This window comes from Rana temporaria, chromosome 3 (genome assembly GCF_905171775.1).
Source record: "Rana temporaria chromosome 3, aRanTem1.1, whole genome shotgun sequence".
Lineage (NCBI taxonomy): Eukaryota > Metazoa > Chordata > Amphibia > Anura > Ranidae > Rana > Rana temporaria.
Genome location: NC_053491.1, coordinates 450,175,895 through 450,198,090, shown reverse-complemented (window position 1 = coordinate 450,198,090; position 22,196 = coordinate 450,175,895). Strand labels below are relative to the sequence as shown.

Genomic DNA, 22,196 nt, shown 5'->3' with positions numbered 1-22,196 from the left:
TGGAAGCAAGTGGAATACAGGGGACAGAGTGGGTGGATTCTATAAGGGGTGTGGCTTATGAGAAGTGGGAGGGTCCAAACATGGAGGGGCAGGGTCTTGCGCCCCCCCCATCCTAAAACTTCACCAGCCGCCACTGCTTCCCATAGATGGTTCATATCTTTGCCGATTCCTGCTGAACGGTCTGAGATTTGAAACCGTCTGATGCCTTGTACACACGACCGAGAATCTCGTCGTAAAAGAAACGTTGTTTTCCTCAACGAGGTTCTTGTCAGGCTTTCCTTGCATACACACTGTCAAGACAAAATCTCATCTTTCTCAAACGCGGTGACGTACAACGGCACTATAAAGGGGAAGTTTGATTCCACTGGCACCATCTTGGGGCTGCTTTAGCTAATCTCATGTTACCGCGTGTTAGTAAAAGCTTGGTGAGAGACGATTCGCGCTTTTCAGTCTGTTACAGCGCGATGAATGTGCTATCTCCATTACAGATGCTACTTTTACCGAAGGTGCGCTCCCGTCTCATACTTTATTCTGAGCATGCGCGGCTTTCTAAGCATACACACGAACGTGTTTCTCATCGTAAACCAGCCCGACGAGAAACACGACGAGGAAATTGAGACTCCCGACGAGAAAAAATAAAGCATGTTCTCTTTTTTTGTCATCGAGATCCACAACAGTTTTTTTTGGCGAAAAACATACACACGACCGAGGAAAACAGTCGTGTGTATGAGGCCTATGGCTGACTTTATGGTCAGCTAACTGCTGCTAATTTAATTTCTCTGCAAATTGTTTTTATGTCTGTAGTACAACCAAGTTGATAGTTTGCTATGAAAGTTAAATATAAATTTAGCATTAAAAATGGATGCCTAAGCAGTTATTTATCTGCAGAGACAGAGCAGTGTGATCACACAAATCACAGACAAATGCGATAGACCCTAAAAAAAGATCAGAACACATTGTTTCACTATCTCCAGTCATTGACAATATATGTATATAGCATCACCTGTTATTTATGCTAATGATGAGAGACAGCTGTCATTAATTTTCAATGAAGGTACACTCCTATAGTCTTCCCTCCACATAGTAGAATGTTAGAGAACTTGTCCTGGCTGTGATTGCAATGGAGAGCTGAAACACAGAGAAGCTGAAAGTAGACTGTGAAGATGTCTTTTGTGAAGTAGATCACACCTTTTCAGCCAATGGAAAGTAAACACATTTTACTGAATGGTGATAAAATAAATAAAAGTGAAGGCTGGGTTCAATCACTTACAAGAACTGCTGGTTAAGGGAACAAGGCGTTTCTAAGGGGAAATCTACTACATTATACCAGGTGGGTACACTTCTTATGATTGTACACTTGTACGGTTTAGATGTTTGGATATGTTAATCTATGACTAAGGATGAGCTCCGGCGTGTTCGCATAGAACACGTGCAGAGCCCGCTAGGAAGTGAGCACGGCGCTGCGCTAATAACGGCCAGGGAGACATTTCACTATCCCTGCAGCCGAGCCAATGTCTCCCTGGCTGTGATTAGCACAGCGCCGTGCACACTTCCTGGTGGGCTCTGCACGTTTTCTATGCGAACACGCTGGAGCGCATCCTTTTCTATGACCATTGAACTGCTTATTAGGCTCAATAAAAAAAAAAATATGCTTCTACCAGAGTTTTGTGTTTTGCCTGTAGAAGTAGCTCAATGTTATCCTATGTGTCCATAAACATTGGGACAATTACAGGCATATTTTGAGCTCAACGTTTAGAGGCAGGAAATAAAAGATTAAAAAACCTTCTGGTTTGCGTTTCTAAATGGAGCTTTAATGCACTGCAGCACTTTATGATTCACGTTTGTGGCACCATATATATTTCCTTTGATTATATATATATATATATATATATATATATATATATATATATATATATATATATATATATATATATTATATTATTATTATATATTTTGTTTTTTTTCATGTTTATTTGCTGTGAAGTGTGACACGCAGCACGGATTAGTTCTCCACAGGGACTAAGGATTATATTTATATATTTTTTCAGCTTGATTTACTGTCACGATTTATATTTGGATGTTTTATTCCAATGTTGGCACTTTAAAATTCATCATTGGGAAGATTTTAAATGAGTATTTTTTTAATTATATTGTTATCACACAGCTTTATGAGACACGATTGGTGCTAGCAGCTGTCATTTATTACACATTTTTTAATAGGTAGCTCGCAAGGTCCTCATAGTAAAATATATATTCATTCAGTTTACTAAATTAGTTGAGAATGTTCACACTATACATTCAGTTTACTAAATTAGTTGAGAATGTTCACACTATACATTCAGTTTACTAAATTAGTTGAATGCACACTATAAACTGTGTGAATATTCACTTCAGTTATACAATAATGTGCAGAAGAATTAAATGAACAGGAATTTGGTTTTCACTTGACTAACCAATTGATATTAGTGGTCACACAATTTATGGGGGTAAGCAGGCCCGGATTTACTCCCTTTAATGCTGCCCCCCTGCCAAAAAAAACCTGAAAGTCCCCCAACCCTGAAAACACACATATACTAACGGAAAAGTCATACGGGTGCACCTACATAGAAAATGTATGAGGATTGAGGGGTGGGCTGTGTACAGTGTATAGGTTTGAGGGGTGATCTGTATATGGTGTGCAGGATTGAGGGGTGATCTGTGTATAGGGGATAGGGGGTCTGCCTCCCACCGTCATTTGATGGCGGGTGGTGGAGAAGAGGTTAAAAAAGGATCAGGTGGAGCTTTAGTACAGTTGGTGGCCTAAGGTCTGTACTGGTACTTGTATGGGACTGGCCAGGCATGGACTCCAACAGAAGAAATTACCATGGATAAAATGAAGAAAAACAGGCCATAGTGAAGTTCTGCGATTTATTGTAAAACAGATTAAAAGCAAAAGCCAAATCGTCGCCTACTTGTGCAAGTGCCGAGACCTTGGCACTAAGGAATCAAGCGTGTTACAGCTAGATGGGACGTGGAGCACCCGCTGCTCTGTGTCTCACTCTCGTGGGTAGGTGTAGTGTGCATTCCAACCGCCTCTCTGTGCCAAATCTGGAAGTAGCTGAACATGACCAGGAACGCTTTGACGTACGTTTCATCTATTGATGTCGCCAGGAAGCTTCCTGGTCACATGACGGGTGTCGTATTTATAACCCTAGCTCCTATTTTTTGAAGTTGTTATTATATAAGCACTTGCACTAAATGGACGGGCAATCTTCTGGGACCTATGACATGTCCTAGAAGATTGCAGGGAGGGAGGCGAGATTAGCGTCCCTAGCAGACGTGGAAGCTTGGTACCTTTCAAAGCTAGGAACTCACTCCATCGCCCCAAAAAAATTACATGCCAAATGTGTCAGGGGGTCAAGAGTCCTAAAGCGGATGTTCCACTTTATGGCGGAACTCCACTTTATCTGAGGAAGAGAGAGGTCTGTGTTTCTGATTAGCAGGAACACAATATCTCTCTCTTCCTCTCTAAAAGAATGGCGGTCTGCCTTGTTTACATAGGCAGACTGCCATTCTGCCTCTCCAGTGAACGATCAGAGGTCCTGGCAGCTCTCACAGCTGTCAGACTTGCTGATTGGCTCCTGCTTTGTCCAAGTACAGCGAGTCGTCGGTGGCGCTGGCCCATGCCCCAGACCCCGAAAGGGGGGAACAACATACAGGTATGTTGTTTCGCACAGCTGGGCCACCCTGCCACAGTAAATGTGCAGTGGGCAATCTGGAAGTGGTTAAAAGGGGGAATAACATGTACACAATGCTATTCATTAAAGCGGTGGTTCACCCTCCTTAACAACAATGCAGCATAAAATCCGGCATAGTAGCGCGAGCTACACTATGCCGGTCTTAATTTTTTTATCCCCGTACTCACGGTTATATCGTACATAGACGATTCCGTCTGCCGCGGGGAATGGGCGTTCCTAGCAAGAGGGAGGGTGATTGACGGCCGGCTCTGGCACGTCACGCTCCCCGAAGACAGCCGGAGTAGGTCTCGGCTCTTCACGGCGCCTGCGCACAGGCTATGCGCAGGCGCCGTGAAGAGCCAAGCCTATTTCGGCTATTTCCGGAGAAGCGTGACGTGCCACGGCCGGCCGTCAATCACCTTCCCTGTCCATAGGAACGCCCATTCCCCGGAATCTTCTATGTACGCTATAACAGTGAGTACGGGAAAAAAAAAATTAAGACCGGCATAGTGTAGCTCGTGCTACTATGCCGGATTTAATGCTAGAGGGAAATTTTTTTTTTTTTTTTTTAAATTGTATTTTTATTGGGTTTTTAAAAAACACATAGTACAAAGCAGGATCATAGAGTACAAAAGAATGATAACATCAACATAATGATATCAAAGAGATTTCTCAAAAGAGAGCATAGAAACAATTGACAAAAATACAGTGTCCAAATATGCAGATCACAGTGGTAATCTGCACAAGAATATCAGAGTAATGTAGAACAAACAACTCCAATGTAGAAATTAGCAACATAGAACAGAGAATAATAGTAAATATTAAGTGTCTTGTGGAAAATAAAATAAAGAATAGATAAAAATTAAAAGCTAGGGTGAGGGTAGTGTCACATAATTTAAATTGAATTTATATACATTTCTATACCATAATAAATACTGAAGTATTTGACTTTTATTGTATTGAATCCCAGTCAATTAAGAAAGGCTTTTCATAGGATGTAGAAAAAGTTGTTTCAAGTGTTCTGAAATGTTATTCCTAAATGTGTGTAATGTTTATTAAAAGCACATTTGAGATAACTGCAGCACACGCTATAAAACTAAGGGACCATTCACACAGTTTCAGCATGCTGCTTTGCAACCTCAATGCACGAAGGTACACAGATCCACAATATGTGGTAATGCACTTCATTGGGTTGTGGAGTGCTGCATTGCCAAAAATGGTGCATGGCCTTTATTTGGACATGTTGGTGCATTGCCAGCCTATTTATTGGAATAGGGTGACCTATTGCAATACATTGTAATTTAAAATGTCAAAAAAGCACATTGACAGACGTGTAGTAACTGTATATAGCTGTTGATGCAGTTTAGAGTATAGTGTGTGAGATATGCTAGGTTCTAGATAACATTAAGTGGACGACTTACCTGTGCACACCTGACACAGTCATTTTGTGGACTCGGACACCACAAATGATCCTTGGTTTTGTAGCCATCAGCCATTAAATATATATGTACTAAAATAAATGCAATATACGTGTGATGGAATACAAAGGACATCTTCTAAAGAACACGCCTGTTCTGGAAAAAACTGTCCAAGATGTAATTTTCCCTCACTTTGTAGAGATGTCCTCTTACCTCCTTACCTTTTCTTGCATCATTTAAAAGACAAAAAAATAGATGTAAAAACAGTGTGCACCTAAACGATCTCATGTTATATCACTTGCGTCACTTACCCCCATAGATCTAAAAAATATATATAAACCACTGTAAAAAAAAACAAAAAAAAACAATCAGTCATCATATCACTGATTAAAGCTTTCTTGCTGGTCAGTTTTACACTGCTATATCCTCTGCAGTATCCTAATTCTTGTAGTAAAGCCCCAGCCAGTGCCCTTTGTCTCTAGTACATTTGGACCTAGCCTTCCTATTTCAAACTGCCCTGCTGCTGGCCAATTTATTACATTGCTGTGTTATTTGGGATCTTTTAACCACTTAAGACCCGGACCAAAATGCAGCTAAAGGACCTTGCCCCTTTTTGCGATTCGGCACTGCGTCGCTTTAACTGACAATTGCGTGGTCGTGCAAAGTGGCTCCCAAACAAAATTGGTGTATTTTTTTTTTTCACACATAGAGCCTTCTTTTGGTGGTATTTGATCACCTCTGCGGTTTTTATTTTTTTTCCGCTATAAACAAAAATAGAGCGCCAATTTTGAAAAAAATGCAAGATTTTTTACTTTTTGCTATAATAAATATCCCCCAAAAATATATAAAAAAATAATTTTTTACTCAGTTTAGGCCGATACGTATTCTTCTACCTATTTTTGGTAAAAAAAAAATCGCAATAAGCGTTTATCGGTTGGTTTGCGCCAAATTTATAGCATCTACAAAATAGGGGATAGTTTTATTGCATGTTTTATTAATTCTTTTTTTTTTTTACTACTAATGGCGGCGATCAGCGATTTTTTTTTTTTTTCTCAAATTTTTGGGACCATTGTAATTTTCACAGAAAAAAATGCATTTAAAATGCATTGTTTATTGTGAAAATGACAGTTGCAGTTTGGGAGTTAACCACAAGGGGGCGCTGATGGGGTTATGTGTTCCCTGAAGTGTGTTTACAACTGTAGGGGTGTGTGACATCATCGATTGTGTCCCCCTATAAAAGGGATCTCACGATCGATGCAGCCGCCACAGTGAAGAACGGGGAAGCCGTGTTTACACACGGCTCTCCCCGTTCTTCAACTCCGGGGACCGATCGCGGGGATCAGTTTCGCTGGTCCCGGAGCTTCGGACCGGATCCCGGGAGCGCGCCCGCGACCCACGGCTGGGTACTAGTACAAGGACGTACCTGTACGTACATGTGCCATTCTGCCGACGTATATGTGCAGGTTAATCTGTAGTAAACACTGTCTGTATTCTTTTTCTCTAGTACATTTTGGACAATTCTTCCTTAACCACTTGCCTACCGAGGACGTCATATGATGTCCTCGGCTTTGTGCAGTGATATCTGAATGATGCCTGCAGCTACAGGCATCATTCAAATATCACCGTCTTCAGCCGGCGATTCTCTGCAAAATAAGAATGATCAAAGTGGCAGTTCTGCCGCTTGATCATTCTTATAAGCAGCGAGACGCCCCCTGCCGCCATCCGGTGCTTCTCCGGGCTCTCTCGTGTCATTGGGAAGCATAGAGATGGTCACCAGTCATCTCTATGACCGTCTGAGGACCGGGTGCAACGTTATGACATCACGCCTGGGTTACCCGGAATTAAACAAAGCTGCAATCGCGGCTGTCGGCATGAGATCGGTGAATTTTTTTCACAATCTCATGCTTGTAAGCCTGGAGGAGAGATGTGGGATCTTATTGACCCCACATCTCTCCATAAAGAGGACCTGTCACACTGATTACTATTACAAGGGATGTTTACATTTCTTGTAATAGGAATAAAAGTGATAAAAAAAAATGTGCCCCTGTCCCCGGTAGCTCGCGCTCAGAAGCGAAAACGCATGTAAGTCCCGCCCACATATGTAAACGCCATTCAAACCCCACATGTGAGGTATCGTCGCGTACGTTGGAGCGTGTGCAACAATTCTCGCACTAGACCTCCTCTGTAACTCAAAAATGGTAACATGTAAATGTTTTTAAAACGTCGCCTATTGAGATTTTTAAGTACCGAAGTATGGCACCATTCCATGAGTGTGCGCAATATTAAAGCGTGACATATTAGGTATCTATTTACATTATACAAAAAAATTGGGCTAACTTTACTGTTTTGTTTTTTAAGTCCGAAAGTAGCCGAACGTCGGTGCGCAGGCGGCGTATAGAGCCGCACCGACGTTCGGCTTCTTTCGGCTACTCGTGACGCGATAGATGCGACCGTCGGAAGCCTGTCGGAAGACTGTCAATCAAATAGGAACGCCCAGTCCCGAAGACCATACCCGGAAGCGGCGGAGAAGATGAATTGGTGAACATGTTAATAATATCAAAAAAGGACTACGCACACATAGCGTCTCCCAACATTTTCGGTTACACCATAACAAAGACCCTAGATGTCTCAAGTTTTGGGGCATCGAAAGGGTAGATCGCCACTGGAGGGGGGGTAATTATTTTCGTTGTATTAGTCAACGTGAGTCCTATTGGATAGTGGAGACTAAAGTTCTCACCCCTGATGGTTTGAATGTTGATTTTGATTTAAATTGTTTTATTTCTGATAAATAATGATATAATATTATTTATTTTATTGTTATTATGATTAGTATTATATGTAATTTTTTTTTTCATTTTTTAATGAATATAGTAACAATAATTTTACTAGTCATTTAATATTCACTTTGGATATTTAATGTTATTTTTGAGATGTGTCCTTTCTAGATAAGTTAGAAGGCTGGCCGCAGGGTATTTAAGACTCCCTCCCTGTCAGGGCTGGGTCACCGTAGGTTTCTCGGTAGGAGGGGGTGTGTCATGTCAGCGTCGGCAGACGCCATTCAGCCATCGGCTTTGGAGGAGGGAGGGGTCGTCCGTCCGTTTATGGCGGCTCCACGTGTTCTGGCCCACCAGCTTCTCCCTGGGCGAGTACCAGGCGATATGGGGAGAGTGGGAGCCGCCTTCCACCCTGGGCTATCTGCGGGCTCACATGGGGGAGCACTGCAATTCTCCGGGTACACGAGGGGGGGGCCATCCAACCTCCCTCCCACTCCTCCGGGCACACACCGGTGTGTGGCGGGGGCCGTCCGCTCCTCCTCCCTGTCAGGTCTCAACTCACACTGAGGGAGGGGGGGGGGCCGGCCGGCAAGCCGTCCATCCATCCCCTTACCACTCCATGCACCACAGGTCTGTTTAGAGGTTGTTTCCTTCCCCCGGGGTTCCACATCTTCCCACCCTACCTGCCTGTCTGTCGCGCTAGCCGGTCAGCCACCTTCTCCCGCCGCCGGCGGCGGTCACGTGTTTCCTCCAGTGCTCGTCCGGGTCCTCCTCTCGTACCGTCAGCCCGCTTGTCGTCCACGTGCTCCCCGAGTAGCGATCCCCGATCCATTCATCCACCCACCCACTCCCTCGGGTGCGCGCCGGCAGCATCTGCAGGGCCGCCAGCTCATCCATTCACTCACTCCTTCTCCTGGGCTCATTTCATTCATTTACTGTATCTAGCTGGTGCACATTGTTTTAACTCAGATGTTTGACCTCATATCAATTTTCGTGTCCTGTTCTCTGAGCTGCTTAAGGAGATATGTTGAAGTGTGTGTTTAGGAAGTGATCATAGGGCGTTGTTTCCCAGGGGTCACACGTTGGCTACTTGGGGGGGGGGGGGGCCGCCCCCCCGCATCTCTGGGGTCATGCTAGCGGCATTGAAGGGGGGGATAGACTGTCCAACCATTTTACTCAGGTCAGGGGTCAGGTTCGCTAGGCATTCGTGTCGCGTTTCTCTGGCGTAGTTATGCGTCCAAGTGGTTACGTTTCTCATGCCGTGCATGTTCGCAATGTTACATTTTTTCATACCATTCTTTTTCTTATGCGACTATGTTTCTCATACGACTATGTTTCTAATGCGACCATGTTTCTCATGCGACCATGTTTCTCATGCGACCATGTTTCTCATGCGACCATGTTTCTCATGCGACCATGTTTCTCATGCGACTGTTTCTCATGCGACTATGGTGCTCATGCGACTATGGTGCTCATGCGACTATGGTGCTCATGTGATTTCGTGTCTCATGGTATTTTTTCATGCGGTCACGTTTCTCATGCGATTTTTGTGTCTCATGGTTTTTTCTCATGCGGTTACGTTTCTCATGCGATTTCGTGTCTCATGGTATTTTCTCATGCGGTTACGTTTCTCATGCGATCACGTTTCACATGGTATTTTCTCATGCGATTTTGTGTCTCATGCGTTTTGTCATGCCGTTACGGTTCTCATGCGATCACGTTTCACATGGTATTTCTCATGTGATTCTGTGTCTCATGCGATTTTTGTCTCTCATGCGATTTTGTCATGCGATCGTTTTTCACATGGTAGGTTCTCATGCGATTACGGTTCTCATGCGATTACGTTTCATGGTAGTTGCTCATGCGTTACGGTTCCCATGCGATTGCGGTTCTCACGGGGGGGTACATTCATGTTGACCATTAAGTTTCTGTCCCTGGTTTCGGTTTTTGCGTTACTGTCCCTGGTTTTTGTCATTACGTTTCTGTCCCTGGTTTCATGATGTTCTCATGCAATGACGTTTCTCATGCAATGACGTTTCTCATGGTGTTTCGCATGCGATGACGTTTCTCATGGTGGTTGCTCATGCGATGACGTTTCTCATGCATTCACGTGGGCCATGGCATTTTCGCATATGTTACGGTTCGCATGGTAGGCAGTCATTCGGTGACATTTTCTCATGGTAGTCGCTCATGCTTTTACATAGCTAGTATCAGGCCTTTCTGCCCCCAGGTTTGCTGTCATAGTGTTCGGGCCGCACGATTTCTGTTTCAACATTTCTCTTTACATATCTGCCTCAGTGTTGCAGGCGCAGCTTTCTCTCATACCATTTATGCCCAGGTTTCTGCCAGATTTTGCCTCAGCGTTCCAGGCTGGGGTTTCTGTCAGACCATTCTGCCTCAGGTTTTGTCATTACGTTTGCCCCAGGTTTTGCTGTCATAGCGTTTCTGCCCCAGGTTTTTTCGGTCATAGGGTTTCTGCCCTAGGTTTTTTCGGTCATAGGGTTTCTGCCCCAGGGTTTCGGTCATAGGGTTTCTGCCCCAGGATTTTCGGTCATAGGGTTTCTGCCCCAGGGTTAAATTGTTGTTGTTTTATTATTCTCTCCCTCTCTATTCTCTCTCTATTGTTCTGCTCTTTTTTTACTGCATTCTATTCTGCAAAGTTTTATTGTTATGTTTTTTCATGCTTGCTTTTCAGGTATGTAATTTACGTTACTGTTTTCAGGTACGCCATTCAGCTGTTGCGCGGACTTATTTATCTTGACAGCAACAGCGTTTTCTCCCACGATATATAAAGCCGTGACTCCAGTGCTGTAGGAGGTAATTTCACCACCACAGTTAAAAAAAGAGCATATATGCGGAAGCATGGGGGCATTAGGGGTGGAGGAGCAATTTTGCTCCTAATGCCGCGTTCATACGGTCGACATTCCTACGGAGGCTTTCCCGTGGAAAAGTCAGACCGTGTGTACGCAGCATAACTTTTAATGCCGCGTACATACGTCGAAATTCCGATGGAGGCTTGCCCGTGGAAAAGTCAGACCGTGTCTACGCGGCATAACTTTTTTGCGGGAGGATGCCCCCATGCTTCGGCATATATATATTTTAGGCACAGGTTGCGTTAATTTATTTTTTACTATGTTTTTTTTTTTTTTTTTTGGTATTTGCTTTGCAGGTATGGTATGATCTTACTGTTATACTGTAATGTTACTTTGTTTTTATTTCAATAGTTTTTATTGAGATATTTTTAAAATAACAAGCATTCAAAAGAGAATGTCATAAACATTGAGACAACATTAGTAACAATGACATTACATTCCAAGTCCTGAAGTGAGAACCTCTAAATCCTTCCCCCAATAACACTTGGGCCCCGTACACACGAGAGGATCGATCCGCTGGAATTTATCTGCGGACCGGTTTCAGCGGATAGATCCGCTGGTGTGCACGATCCAGCGGATATTTATCCGCGGATATTTTTCCGGGCGATGGATTTCCAACAGATCAAATTTTCTTAGCATGCTAAGAAATCTATCCGCTGGAATCCAGTCCAGCGGATTGATCCGCTGGTCTGTACAGACTCAGCGGATCAATCCGTCCGATTCCCTCCCTCGCATGCGTCGTAATGATTCAACGCATGCGTGGAAGTCCTTATATTACAGCGTCGCGCACGCCGCCGCGTCATCGCGGCGACGGCGCGACACGTCACTGCGGAGGGAATTCCGCTGGGATTTTGATCTGATGGTTAGTACAACCATCAGATCAAAATCCGCCAGAGGATTTATCCGCGGAAACGGTCCTCCGGACCGTTTCCGCGGATAAATCCTCTCGTGTGTACTAGGCCTAAGGAGTATCCAAAAAAAAAAAGGGGGAAAGAAAATCAACCCTCTCCATCCTCAAGCAAGGCTGTTTGGGGGAACTTCCCAGCGGGCAGGGCGCAGCAACCCCACCCTCCCGAGAGGCCCCTATGGGGTCAAACTGCCTCTCAGGGGATGCAATCGCCACCCTCCCACACCCGGCTACAAGCCTAATTATAACTGTAGAGACGAGAGAGGAAGGTAATCACTCAAATGGCTTAAACGCAGCCATGTATGGTACGACAGGGGGAGGTCATACATGGTAACATAACCTGCAGTAGAGGAGCCAAGGGAGGCGACAGAAAGAAGGAAGGAAAAGTGTAGGAGAGATAAGGAGAGAAACGTGCTACCTCCGTCAGGGGGTAGCACCAGCGGTTAAGTGTCCGAGCCGCACACCCGGCCTCAGAGAAAGATTACAGAAGTCAGCCCAGGGTTCCCAAATCGCCATGAATTTCTCAGTTTTGTCATGGAGTTTAGCAACAATTTGTTCTTGCATCATGATCCAGGATACTTTCCTCCTGAACCCCCGGAAGGGGACCCTAGGCTTCTTCCAGGCTTTGGCAATGGACATTTTGGCGTCCAAGAGAATGAAAAGCGATAAGGTCTGGGAGCTTTTGGGTAGGTTAGGGATATACTGATTCAGAAGAGCCACGATAGGGTGGGGAGCCTCCCCCACTCCGGTTAAGGTGCTAATGGTGCGGAACACCTTTTGCCAAAAGGATCTAATACGGGGGCACGACCACCAAATGTGGAGCATGGAGCCCTCCAGTTCACACCCCCTAAAGCACACTGACGAGGTCCCTGGAAATATCCTTGCCAACCTGGAAGGAACATAGTACCATCTTACCAAAACTTTTAAGCTAGCCTCTATGAGAGTAATGTTCAGAATACCTTTATACGACCTCTGTGCAGCTTGGAACCAGACCGCAGTATCCCATGAACCGTCCACGTCCTCCTCCCAGGCCTGGGCATAAGTGAGAGCTGTGTAGATCAAGGAAATGCCCCCCCTCTGATCCTCTGCAGAAGAGCACCAATGCTCATAGGGCATTATCGTGAGGGGAACCTTGTTATCGGTCCAAATAGAGCGTATAAAATGGGAGATTTGGGCAAATCTGAAGAGCTCCGAATCGGGAATCTCCAGTTTCTTCCTACAATGGGACAGGGAAATCGGACCCGCCGAGGAGAGAAAGTGTCCAATGCGGTAGAGCCCCTTATCGGTCCACCACCGAAAGGCCTCAATGTTCAAACCCGGGGGGAAAGCCGCATTATGAAATAAATGAGCCAGGGGTCTAAGGGAGGATGTCAGAGCAGGAAATCCAAAGAGCTTTGTGCTTAAGGCTACAGAGTGTGAGAGAGTGGGGGACAATATTGCAGGCCTGCCCCCGGGGTCACAACAGAGAAGGTAATCAATGGTATGCAAAGGGGTAGCCATTCTTTCCATAGAAAGTCAGGCTTTGGCCCCCTAAAAAAGGCCGTTGAGATTTGTGTAAGTTGAGCTGCCTGATAATTGTTGGGAGACCCAGACCGCCCTGCGATTTCAGGCGGAAAAAAATTCCCGAGGGACACCTATACCCCTTATTACCCCACACAAAGCGAACTATTTGTGATTGCAGTGTACTGAGGAAGCGTTTCGCAACTGGCACAGGGAGGGAGAGGAATAAGTACAACAAACGAGGGAGAAGAGTCATTTTCACTGCGTGGACCCTACCTAACCAGGACAGACCACACCTCGACCATGCGTCCAAGTCACCTCTACATTTCAGTATCATAGGGGGATAGTTGGCTTTAAAAAGACCATCGACGTCTGACGTTAGTTTAATGCCTAGGTATGGGATAGCACCGGGGGCCCAGCGGAACTCAAAATTATTAGAGAGCTGATTGAGAAGGTCTGGGGGAACTGTAATGTTCAACGCTGTTGATTTAGTCATTTTAACTCTCAGTCCCGAAACTCCACTAAAAGCCCGCAGCGTCTTAAGAATTACAGGAGTGGAGGTCAGAGGAGAGGTGGTAAAGAGAAGTTCATCCGCGTATAGCGCGCACTTGTGTTCCCCTTGTCCGCACGTCACTCCCCTAATGTCAGGGTTAGATCTAATCGCTATGGCCAATGTTTCTATGGCCATAGCAAAAAGGTGGGGAGAGAGCGGGCAGCCCTGTCTGGTACCCCTCCCTATGGTGAAAGAATCTGAGTATCTGCCCATTAAGCGTACCTGCTCAGTGGGGTTTGAGTAAAGTGCCCGGATAAGATTTAAGAAATATGGGCCGAAGCCCCACCTCCCCAAGATATCCGACAGGTAGGCCCAATCTATGGAGTCGAAGGCCTTGTGTAGGTCTATGGAGAGCAAAAAGCCTTTTTGTTGGGGACCCCCATCCCACCCGTCTGGTCTGGGCCCTGTCCCCCAGGGATGAAGCCCACCTGGTCTTTATGGATGTATGCAGCTAAAAAGCCCGAAACCCTATTGGCCAAAATTTGTCATAATTTTTTTTTTTTTTTTTATTCTTTATTTTGTTTTTTACCCAAAATACAGTGTTTACAGAATTGCTCACATCCATAGCATAAAGTGCATAATGCATGCAGTAAAATACAAAACCATCGCCAACAGTAAACATAGCGTGCATACAAAAAATTCCTCTACCTCTTCCCACCCCCTCTCTTGTCCCCTCCCCCCCCTCCTACCCACACCCCTATCTAATCTCTCCCCCCCCCTCGAAATATCTCTAGTGCATTCTTAAAAGGAAAAGAAAAAGCCAACCGAGGTGGAGGAGGGAGGTTGCCTCTTTCGCGACTATAGCTCGTAGTGTCTTTTTGGGGGGAATTTGACACCCCTTGCTTTGATTTTTAGTTGTTGAGAAATTACTATCTTCTATAGTAGGGGGGAGCTACTAATGGTGACAGTATTTTACCTCTACGGAGGGAAACCTGTGTGACTCAACCAGGGTCCCAACACTTTTACTAATCTTTTGTAATTGCCTTGTTTAATAAAAGCCACTCTCTCGCTCTCAATCAGCATATTTATGGTTCCAATCCAGTTTCTAACAGATGGGGGACCATGCGCCTGGCAACGTTGCGCAATTAGTTTGCGTGCCTGAAATAGACCTCTCAACACGCCCTCCAGTGTTCCCGGGGGAACTCTATGGTCTTCCATGTCTCCCAGTAGGCAGGTTCTAGCATCTGGCTCTAAAGAGGTCTTAAAAATGCCATTAAGTTTGTTGATGGTCATAATTTTAACGTCATTATTAATCAGTGAGATCGGGCGGTAGTTACCCACCTCACTAGCGTCCTTGTCAGGTTTGGGAATCACTAAGATATATGCTGAGTTCAGGTCCCTATCCAGGTGACCTCCCTCCCTGAGAGAGTTGAACCACCGAGCCAGATGCGGTGCCAGACAGGGTCCAAATTTCTTGTAGTATCCGGTGGAGAATCCATCCGGCCGAGGCGAAGAACCTAACTTAAGGGATTTCATAGTGTCCAGAATTTTCTCTGGGGTGAACGGACTCTCAAGGAGAGTTCTATGCTCTTTAGACAGAGTGGGCAGAGGGAGATCATCTAAAAATTTGTTCGTCAAAGGGCCCCGGGGAGATTGGGAAGGCTTGTATAGATCCGAGTAGAACTGCAAAAACGAATCCATGATCTTGGTTGGGTTTTGCGTCAGGTCCCCTGAGGTCGCCCGAATTTTAGGGAAGGTCAAAGTGCGTTGTTTGGGACTCGGCTTTATCGCCAATTTAGATCCAATCCTGTCCTGGGAATAAAATGTTGCCCCCGTCCATCTAAGGTGCCTTTCAGCGTCTGTTGTCAGTTTCAAGTTAAGTAGGGCTCGTGCCCTGTCTAATTTCTCCAGAGACTCTGCCGTGGGGTGTCGTTTGTGCGCTTTAGCAAGAGTACGAAAGTCCTCAGTAAGTTTCAGTATTTCCGCTCTGTGTTCCGCCTTAAGTTTCGACCTCATCTGAATGAGTCTACATTTAATAACCGATTTGTGCACAGCCCAGACTGTGGCAGCAGAAACCTCGCTTGTCGCATTAACAAGGAAATAATCCTTAATAGCCTCTTCCAGAAGGGAACACTGGATTGGGTCACTCAGAAGGGACTCCTGCAAATGACAACGCGGGGGACCTCTCACTCCAGAGGAGCGCAATGCGGTCAAAGTGACAATCGAGTGATCCGAGAGGGGAGTGTCAATTATCTTGGAAGTCATAATCGGAGGTATTGTGGAGAAGCGTGTGAAAATGTGGTCTATCCTGGCAAATGAGTTGTGCGGGGCAGAGAAATGGGTGTAGTCCTTTGCATGGGGGTTCACCTCCCTCCAAATGTCAATCAGCCCCGCCGAGTTTAGTAGTTTAGCGATTTTAACACTGTTTAGAGGGACGCCTGGGCATTGGTTTCTCAACCCTTGATTTCGCCGCCAATGAAAACCGTCCCTTTGAGATGAGGCAGCAGTTTGTGAAGTAGGGAGTCAAAAAATGGTTTCTGACCTGTATTGGGGGTGTAATATGATACAAGGGAATATAGTTCTCCGTCAATGTGACCGGATACCAGAATGTAGCGCCCTAGCGGATCAATGACCACCTTCGGTTGAGACAGATTGATTTGTTTGGCAAAGCAGATTGCCACCCCTTTTGTTTTATTATCCGAAAAATTGAGGGTAGCGCTGGTGAAGGAAGGTGGGTTTAAATGTGGCCGGGAAGTGAGTCTCCTGTAACAGGAGAATGTCTGCATGCATGGAGTGGTATTGCTGGAAAAGTTTCCTACGTTTTACGGGAGAGTTAAGGCCCTGAGTGTTATGTGAGATAATCTTGAGGGAGGGTATAGAAGGATGTGTATTAGGCATGGATCAGAGCGGGAAGCACTACAGCAAAAAAATTGAGCTCACCTTAATCTAGAGAGCAGCACTCACCAGAGTTCCTGAGATGAAGAGAAGGCGGGGCCCGGGCTATGGGACATGAAGCCGGTGACAGCCATGGCATCCGTGGGAACTCAGATGAGCCGTTTCAGGAAGAAGAAGAAGCAGAAAAAAAGGGAGGAAAGAAGAGAAGCAGGTTACATACTTGTAGAACAAAAATATGGACTTAACAAACACAGTAACAATATCAGAACAATAAACCCGGGGGTCCGCTGACCCCCACCTAGGGGTCGGGATGGACTGACCATCACCTACCCTTCAACCTGAGAGGCTGGGAATTCCCTGGAACCGGGAAAACCGTGAAAGGACTAATGGAGCACAATAAGCACTCCCGGTCCTTAAGTGAGGTGCACTGGGTGCACCACAGCCCAACCACCCAAAAACGAACAAAACTAAAGGCTCAGATCTGAGCCTAATATGATCAACATATCAGGGCGCCCCTACTACGAATGAATAGTAATAAACTAAAACAATAGTGACCCCAGGGGGCCCTGAACTACGCAAAGAGAGCAGAGCCCGGGGGCATCTTAGAAACCATCCCCTGGACCACAGGAGGCGCAGCCACCACCCATCACCCAGAGGATCCTATCAGAAACATAATTTCAACGACCAAACGGCTATCGTAAGTTAGATAAACATATACTAAACAAAAAAAAAACATAAAGGCATTTAAGGGACGAGAGACACCACGCAGGGCATCCACAGAGTGCCAGAGGGGGACGACCACCACAGGCTAACCGGTGCCTGAGTAATCCTCCCAAGCAGTGAAAGGGCGAATACCGCCCACCCCCCAGTTCAGCAGTGAAGGTCCAACAGGGCAATCTGCAAGAAGAATGTGGTTAAATAACACCGTAAGAAAGTAACTGTAGGCAGGGCTTCAGTGCCCGCATGGTTCCTAAAGGAAAAAAAAAAGGGGAGGGGGAAAGTGGAAAAGACAAGTCATGACGTAGTCGAAGCGAGAACTTCGCCGATCAGATCTCCGATCCAAATAAAGGGGAGAAGGCCCTCATGGCGGGAAATTTTCCTTGGAGCGCTTGTGGCCTTGTTTCAGCCAGGTGTGCTGCAACGGGCTCGCTGGTGAGGGCCTCTTGGTAGAAGCAGGGGTGCCCCCTGCTGGTCTGCATGGTCACGGGATCCTGTGAGAGGATCCCCAGATGACTCAGGAGGCGCTCCCCCTCAGCCAAGAAGGAGAAGCCATAGCTTTTGTTCTTGAAGGACGGAGAGGGAAGGACCATCTATAGGCGATTTCCTTTTCCAGTAGAAGCTGCAGCAACGGTTTAAGCGATCTTCTTTTCTGTACCGTGTATGGAGAAAGGTTGGCAAAAATCTGTATCTTGTGTCCATGCAGCGTCAGGTTATCCGCGTATCTCGCCTTCCTCATCATTTCTTCCTTAACCGAATAAAAGTGGGGTTTAACTATTATGTCTCTGGGGAGACCATCTGAGTGGGGGGGCTGCAGGGCCCTATGAGCTCTGTCCAGCTCCAGACGATGATCAGCGATATCTGGAATAAGGTTTTTTTATGAGGGATTTCACAGCAATCTGCACCTCTTTCACCGACTCGGGGAGCCCCTGACCCTAAAGTTATAGCATCTCGATCGGTTCTCGAGGTCATCGATCTTTGTAAAAGCGGTTTCTAATTGGTCCTGAACCCCCTGCAGCCGTGCTGTGTTCTGATTAATCCGAGCCACAGACTGATCAGCCTTTTTTTCAATCATGTCCATCCTCATCCCTATTTGCTGCAGATCTGCGTGGATGGATGAAGTAATCTGGGCAGCATTTTGGGCTAAGCTTTTAGAGAGCATTTGTTCAAAAGCCTCCATCATACTGTAGATGGAAAGTCAGTGGGGATGGGAGCAGAACCAGCAGCATCACTGACCTCCAGCAGTAGGCCTGTGTGTGGATCCAGCCTGGGGGTAGAGGGGGGGCCATAGCTCATCCTTCCCAACAAGGACTCCGTGGATGCTGGGGTTGCTGCCTGGGGCAGTGGGGGTAGTCCGTACCTGGGGAACGCGGTGGATCGAGGTCCTGGTTGGCTATGGACCCTCCTGTGTCTCCCTCAGAAGGTATGTCTGCCCGCCGCCATCTTGGCATAGCTGAGGGGTCCGGGAGACACTGCCATCCGCTGTGACAAGTCCCTCCGGGCCGGCACTACTGTCCTGGGCTGATTCCCGGGTACTTCCCCCTACCCAAAGATCCCGGATAGAGTGCTGGGGGGCGCCCTGAGAGCTCCGGTGGCTATCGCAGGGCCGTGGTGGAGCGGAGCTCTAACAGCCGGCGGCCATCTTGGGAGCTGCCGCGCATGCGCCTCCAATGTTACTTTGTTTTAATGTTAACCATCATTTGCTTAGCAGGTACGCCATTCAGTTGCAGCACCGATTTAATTAGCGTGACAGCAACAGCGTTTGCTCTCACGATATATAAAGCCGCGACTCCAACGCTGTAGGAGCTTACATTTTATTTGTATTGTTTTTAGAGTATGCGCAGTATTTTTTCCACTTCTTGCCCGTGGAACAGTCCAACCGTGTGTACGCAGCATAACTTTTTTGCGGGAGGATGCCCCCATCCTTTGGCATATATAAATGGTGCATGTATGCCCATCATTAGAAGTGGGTGGATGAAGGGAGGTATTCTAATGGTGGGCATACCCACCGATCAATCTTTTTTTCGTTCAGCCAACAGGCTGCATGATAAAAAATATTACAATACATGTCCAACAAGAACCATCAACGTACTGGTATGTTGCTGTACTTTGAATGGTTATACCAGAATGATGCCTGCAGGTTTTGGTATCATTCTTTTCAGCCAGCAGTCGGCTTTCATGTAAAAGCAGTCCTAGCAGCTAATTAGCCTCTAGACTGCTTTTACATTCAGTGGGAGGGAATGTCCCCCCCCCCCCACCGGATATAAACCGCGCCATTGGGAAAGCATTTTATCACAACGATCTTGGTGTGGTCAGATGCTTTGAGGGCAGAGGAAAGATCTAGGGTCTAATGGACCCCATTTAAAAAAAAAAAAGAGTACCTGTCACTAACTATTGCTATTATAAGGGCTATTTACATTCCCTGAGATGACAATAAAAATGGTAAAAAATAAATAAAATGGATGGAACAGTTTACAAATAAAATAAAAAAAGATAAAAAAAAATATATATATATATATATATATATATATATATATATATATATATATATATATATATATATATATATATATATATATATATATATATATATATATAGCAAAAGCATTACTGTCCCCCCTGCTCTTGCACAAAGGCGAACGCAAGCATCGGTTTCGAGTCATATGTAAACAGCAATTGTACCATGCATGTGAGGTATCACCGCGAAGGGCAGTAATTTTAGCAGTAGACCTCCTCTGTAAATCTAATGTGGTAACCTGTAAAGGGCTTTTAAAAATGTATGTAGTTTGTCACCACTGCGCGTTTGTGCGCAATTTTAAAGTATGTCGTGTTTGGTATCCATGTACTCGGCCTAAGATCATCTTTTTTATTTCATCAATAATTTGGGCAATATATTGTGTTTTAGTGCTTTAAAATAAAAAAAATATTTTTTCCCCAAAAATTGCGTTTGAAAAATCGCTGCGCAAATACTGTGTGAAAAAAAATGCAACACCCACCATTTTAATCTGTAGGGCCTTTGCTTTAAAAAAATATATAATGTTTGGGGGTTCAACTTAACTTTCTTGCAAAAACAAATATGTTTTTATGTAAACAAACAGTGTCAGAAAGGGCTTTGTCTTCAAGTGGTTAGAAGAATGGTTGATGTATGACATAAGCTTCTAAATCTTGTGCATAAAATGCCAGGACAATTCAAAACCCCCCCAAATGACCCCATTTTGGAAAGTAGACACCCCAAGCTATTTGCTGAGAGGCATCTCGAGTCCATGGAATATTTTATATTTTGACGCAAGTTGCGGGAAAATATATATATTTTTTTTGCGCAAAGTTGTCACTAAATGATATATTGCTGAAACATGCCATGGGCATATGTGGAATTACACCCCAAAATACATTGTGCTGCTTCTCCTGAGTACGGGGATACCACATGTGTGAATTTTTTGGGAGCCTAGCCGCGTACATGACCCCAAAAACCAATCACCGCCTTCAGGCTTTCTAAGGGTGTAAATTTTTGATTTTACTCCTCGCTACCTATCACAGCTTCAGAGGCCATGGAATGCCCAGATGGCACAAACCCCCCCCCCCCCAAATGACCCCATGTTGGAAAGTAGACACCCCAAGCTATTTGCTGAGAGGTATGGTGAGTATTTTGCAGATCTCGCTTTTTGTCACACAGTTTTGAAAATGTAAAAAAGAAAAAAAAATACATTTTTATTTTCTTTCTTCGTTTTCAGAAACAAATGAGAGCTGTAAAATACTCACTATGCCTCTCAGCAAATAGCTTGGGGTGTCTACTTTCCAAAATGGGATCATTTGGGGGGGTTTATGCCATTTTGGCATTTTATGGCATTCGAAACTGTGATAAGTAGTGAGGAGTGAAATCAAGAATTTATGCCCTTAGAAATCTTAAAGGCAGTGCTTGGTTTTCGGGGTCCCGTATGCGGCTAGGCTCCCAAAAAGTCTGTACATGTGGTACTCAGGTGAAGCAGCAGAATGTATTTTGGGGTGTAATTCCACATATGCCCATGACATATGTGAGCAATATATCATTTAGTGACAACGTGCCTCTCAGCAAATAGCTTGGGGTGTCTTCTTTCCAAAATGGGGTTATTTGGGGGGGGGTTTTGTGCTATTTTGGCATTTTATGGCCTTCGAAACTGTGATAGGTAGTGAGGAGTGAAATCAAAAATTTGCGCCCTTAGAAATGCTGAAGGCGGTGCTTGGTTTTGGGGCCCCATACACGGCTAGGCTTCCAAAAAGTCCCAAACATGTGGTATCCCCGTACTCAGGTGAAGCAACAGTATTTTTTTTAGGGTGCAATTCAATTCCACATATAACCATGGCATGTGTGAGCAATATATCATTTAGTGACAACTTTTTGTAAAAAAAAAAAAAATTTGTCATTATTCAATCACTTGGGACAAAAAATAAATAAAAATATTCAATGGACTCAACATGCCTCTCAGCAGTTTCCTTGGGGTGTCTACTTTCCAAAATGGGGTCATTTGGGGGGTTTTGTATTGCCCTGCCATTTTAGCACCTCAAGAAATGAGATAGGCAGTCATAAATTAAAAGCTGTGTAAATTCCAGAAAATGTACCCTAGTTTGTAGACGCTCTGGGCCAGATTCACATAGAATTACGGCGGCGTAACGTATCGCATTTACGTTACATCGCCGCAAGTTTTGCGGGCAAGTGCTTGATTCACAAAGCACTTGCCTGTAAACTTGCAGCGGCGTAGCGTAAATCCGTCCGGCGCAAGCCCGCCTAATTCAAATGGGGTGCGTATCATTTAAATTAGGCGCGTTCCCGCGGCGAACGTACTGCGCATGCTCCGTTTTGAAATTTCCTGCCGTGCTTTGTGCGAAATTACGTCGCACCGATGTAATTTTTTGAATGGCGACGTGC

The 22,196-nt window shown here is 45.2% G+C and overlaps 1 long non-coding RNA gene across 1 annotated transcript in view; it reads left to right on the top strand.

The window, feature by feature from the left end:
• Positions 1–1,014: 1,014 nt before the first annotated feature.
• Positions 1,015–22,196, top strand: part of LOC120933426 — a 58,938-nt gene continuing 37,756 nt past the window's right edge. Inside the window, exon 1 of the long non-coding RNA XR_005748088.1 lies at positions 1,015–1,330. This is a non-coding gene — a long non-coding RNA (uncharacterized LOC120933426). The remainder of the gene's footprint in view (positions 1,331–22,196) is intronic.